This window comes from Limulus polyphemus, unplaced genomic scaffold (genome assembly GCF_000517525.1).
Source record: "Limulus polyphemus unplaced genomic scaffold, Limulus_polyphemus-2.1.2 Scaffold2945, whole genome shotgun sequence".
In the NCBI taxonomy this organism is placed as follows: domain Eukaryota; kingdom Metazoa; phylum Arthropoda; class Merostomata; order Xiphosura; family Limulidae; genus Limulus; species Limulus polyphemus.
In genome coordinates, this window is record NW_013668555.1 from 127420 (window position 1) to 132693 (window position 5274).

Genomic DNA, 5274 nt, shown 5'->3' on the forward strand with positions numbered 1-5274 from the left:
TATCCCTTATATCCGTTGCCGAACGTATTTCGCTCAATCCAGAGCTATTCAAGCTGGCTGGGATACGACGAACACAACTGAATATGATGAATAAACTGTGGTTAAAATACTATTATTACACACTTCTAGTCCCTAAGGGGCTAGATTAAGAATATACTATTAAAATACAGATGGTCCAAAATTAACTAAAGAAATACAACCACGCAGTTTTCAACATCTTGTACCCCAACTCAAACAGTTTTCATTATCATGTTTTGTTTTGTTTTCACTCTAGTGAGTAGTATTACCCTGTAAAATGGCAACCATTCAAGAAAAGACTCAGTGCGTCAGTGACTGTGGTGAAGCATAATTACAGATGCCAGTACAGAAAAGAAACACAATTGAAACCAACTATCCGGGAGTGGATGAGGAAGCTCGTGGAGACAGGCAGTGTGTCACAACAACCAAGAGCTGGAATGCCCTCTGTCATGATGAACATATTGAACAAGTACGTGAATCGATTTAGCATAGCCCAAGAAAATCGATTCAGTGTGCTTCACGAGAACTTAGTATCCGAAAACATCAATGGTCTGTGTCATTCACAAACGACTTCATCTGCATGCTTAAAAACTTAAGTTGGTACAGGTACTGCAACCAGACAACAGACCACAGTGCAAGACACATTTCTATCCCGTGCACTGTTTAGTGATGAGGCTACATTTCATACCTCAGGTAAAGTTGTTCTTCATAATGACTGCATTTGGGACTCGGAAGACCCAAATGCGGACATTATGAAAAACCACTTTTTCGGAAATCGTGTGTAATAGCCCAAAGATGAATGTGTGGTGGGGTCGCATGTGTGACGGTATTATTGGTCCGTTCTTTTTGACAGAGAACACTGTTACCAGGAGTGTGGACCTTGACATCCTGGAACAACGTTTGATCACACAATTGGAGGAAATACAACCAAGAATAATCTTCAACAAAATGGTGCTTTTAACTGGAGTTTATTGATCAGATGCTTCCTAGATCAGGCACTTCTGAGGTAATGGCTTGGTTGTGGTGGGGTAATTTCGTAGTCTCCGCATTTACCAGACATCACTCCACTAGACTTATTTCTTTAGTGGTATGTTAAGGACATTGTGTATCGCACACCTATTGCAAACATCAAGGAGCTAAAGACCATGATAATGGATCCCTCCGTCATTGTAATTGTGGGCATATTGCATCAAAAATGGGCTGAAATCAAATATCAGTTAGAAGTGCTAAGAGCTACTAATGGTGCACAAGTAGAACCTCCCTGACATGTCAATAAAAACTGTTTGAGATGGGCTACAAGATATTGAAAACTGCTTGGTTGTATTTCTTTAGTTTTTGTAATTATTAAATTTTAAAATAGCGAAAATAATTTTGGACCATCTAATGTAATAGGCCTAGTATAATTCCTTATGACAAGGATAATTAATTATAATCATGCTTCACCACTTGTAAATGGCGTTCGCATCATAACAATTGTTGAAACACGTGGGTTATATAAATAATTTTCATATTGCTACTGTGTTCATTGTATCCCAGCTGACCTGAAGGAAAATCTGTGGATTGAGCTAAACACATCGTCGGGAAGGGATATGACGAATATAGTGTGGTTGAAATACTATTATTATATATTCTTCTGATTTTTCAATATTGCTAAGAGACTAAATTCAGAATGTAGTGCCAAAAATACAATAGGCTTAACATACTGTCTTGTGACAAAGATAATTAATGTGACATCATTACAATACGTTCTCACAATAATGATGTTTCTTTTTAAACTAGTACATAATATTGGGAAATTTCGCATCCTAACAGTGTTTTAACTTTTAATCCTGTTCTATCATTCTTTATGCTTGTTTGTTTGTTTTGAATTTCGCGCAAAGCTACACGAGGGCTATCTGCGCTAGCCGTCCCTAATTTAGCAGTGTAAGACTAGAGGGAAGGCAGCTAGTCATCACCACCCACTGCTAACTCTTGGGCTACTCTTTTTACCAACGAATAGTGGGATTGACCGTCACATGAAATGTGCTGAAATGCTATGAACTTAGTGAGGGGGGTTTTCGCCAGAAATTTAGAGAAATCAAATCTGACACTGGAGAAATTGTATTTTAGTTTGTGGCACGTCTACAATGATACTTCACAAGATGGACTAACATGGCCAAGTATGAAGATAGTTTTAAAGGACTGGCATTTCTACTAATACAGGAAGAGTTCATGATCCCATGCTCCACTGACATGTTCCTTAAAGAGATAAAACCGAAAGATGTGGACGAGATGATCAAGCTGACAAAACAGTATATGAAAGCCCATGAAAGGAATATATCAGGTAAGTCCAAAAATAACCAATCAAAGTCGAAACTAGGGGTGGCTGACCAGAAGCAGGATGCCACCAAGGATGACAGGAAGTCAACAGACAAAAAGGAGAAGATATCCCATGCTTATTGTAAAATCTGTCACCAAGGAACAAAAACAAAATATTAACATAAAGCAGCTGGAACTACCTACAAAGATGATGCTGGGAAGAAACAGGAAAAGAATGTGTATCACAATGGATGTTGCTGCCAGAAGATTTGGTTTGTTTTGAATTTTGCGCAAAGCTACATGAGGGCTATCTGCATTAGCCATCCCTAATTTAGCAGTGTAAGACTAGAGGGAAGGCAGCTTGTCATCACCACCCACTGCCAACTCTTGGATTACTCTTTTATCAAATAATAGTGGGATTGACTACACATTATAACGTCCCCACGGCTGAAAAGGCGAGCATGTTTGGTGTGACACGGAGCTGCCAGAAGAAGCATAATAAATACAATTCGTCATATTCACCACAAGAAGAAAGTACTATCACCATGATAAAACATTGTATCATAGATGCTCAGCTCAAGTTTGCAAATGGGCCAACAGTGCCAGTGGTGATCAGAGCATGTGACAAATGTTGAGAAGTGCCAATGAACCACAACATGCCAGGAAGTGAAGGCTATGTCAGAGACAAGAAAGTGAAAGTCCTATGAGACACTGGGTGCAGCAGTGAGAAAATAATGACCAGATGGTAGGCAAGGTTCATCTTTGTGGGCTGATTGATGGGACAGAGAGAAAATTTTCCACAGCAAGAATAAAGATAGACACTCCATACTACATGGGAAACCTTGAGGCCATGTGTATGAAAGTATCCATCTATGATTTGGTAAATGGTAATATACCAGGTAGTACAAGTTTGGAGGAAACAGACACAAAGGAAGCTGATGAGAAATCTGCAGTCACCACAAGAGTTCAAGAAAAGAAATACAAGCATAACATCAACTCACTCCAAATCTCGAAAGGAAACATCCCGAATGTAGGTCTACCGTAACTGAAGAAAGCACAGAAGAATACCTTTCACTGCAGATACCTTGGGACAGTGCCCAGAAGAAAGTCGAGCACAAGACAAAGGGGAAAGGGACTTGCAGAATGGAGGATTGGAAGAGAGTGCTGTACCAGATTTACCAAGACAGTTCTACTGGGGAAGTTAAACAGATCTTAGTACCAACAGTATACTAGATTCAAGTGACGAAGTGAGCTCACAATTCACTTGTGGGAGAACACCTAGGAGTGAAGAGGACGGAAAACAGAATTTCCAGCAACTTCCATTGGCTAGGGGTCATTGGAGATGTGATCAGATTCTACAAGTTATGGGAAAGGTAGCGAAGGTGCCACTGGGTGAAATGCCTCTCATAGAAAAGCCATTCAAGATAGTACCACTGGACTTGATTGGACCTGTATCCAACAAGGGCAATCAGTATGTGCTGACAGTAGTTGACTATGCAACACGTTACCCGGAAGCCATGGCATTACCAAAGATAGAGAGAGTAGCATTAGCCGTCCTGGAAGTGTTCTATTGAGTAGGCTTTCCAAAAGAAGTTTTGAGTGACAGAGGGAGCCAGTTTACCTCAGAACTGATGCAAGAGGTGTGCAGACTCATCAACAGTAGGCAGTTCTTAACTACCCCAGATGTAATAGACTTTGTCAGATAGTCAACTAAGTCTTAAAGAACATGCTGAAGAAGATGTGCCAGGAGAGAAAGTATGACTGTGACAAGTAGTGCAAGCAGTATTACTTGCTTACCAAATGCCGCACAGCAAGTACAGGATTTTTCACCCTTTGAGTTATTGTACGGTAAAATAGTATGAGGTCTGGTGCAGATATTGAGAGAACTGTGGACAGGAAAAGAATAGTTACAAGTGAGGAATACATACCACTATGTATTAAACCTCAGAAACCAACTGGATGAGACCTGTCCACTCACTCGAGGCAATCTGAAGCACTTCTATGACAAGAAGGCCAAGGATCGTCATTTCAAGGTCAGACAGAATGTCTTGGTTCTGCTACCCACATACAACAACAAACTCACCCTGCAGTGGAAAGGATCTTTTGAAGTGTAGGAAATGGCCAACAGAATGGACTATAAGGTGAACGGGAAACCAAGATCTACCACTCCAATCTGTTTAAGTGGTACTTTGAAAGGGAAGAAGACCTCATGGGCGCAGCTATTGAAGCACAGATGGGCATTGCAGATGTAGCTGTCATAGATGAAGAACTAGAAGATGGAGACTTTGTCATAGAAGATGAAGACCAACTATACCTAATACTGCTGGGTGGAGATGAGACATACAAAGATGTCAACATCAGTGAAGAACTAACTGGAAAGCAGAAGAAAGAGCTATAAGATCTACTCTGCCAGTACACATCTTCAAGATGGACCAGGTAAATCAGACCTTGTACAACATAAGATCAAGACTATGATCACAGATGCAGTTAAGGTGAATCCCTACCAGATGCCCTATGCAATGAGAGACCCGAACAAGCAACAAGTCGATGTAATGTTGGAAGCCAGAATCATCAAGTCTTCGAATTTAACCTACGGTTCACCACCAGCGGTAAATGTGAAGAAGGGGGATTGCTCAAACTGCTTCTGCATAGATTTCCGGAAGCTGAACCTCATGATGAAATTCGACTCAGATCCCATGGTAAAACTAGATGGGGCCAGGTTCTTTACCAATATCGACCTCAGGAAGATTATTGGCAGGTCTCAATGGAGACAGAATCTAAAGAGAAGACAACTTTTGTGACACCAGACAGATGCTACCAGTTCAAGAAGATGCTATTTGGGTTAGTCAACTTAGCAGTGACATTCTGAGGGTCAAAGAGTTTTTGTTTTTTTTCAGTACAAACCTTTAGTCCATAGCTCCGTTATCTCTTGATCGCTTTGAGATCTAATTACAGTTT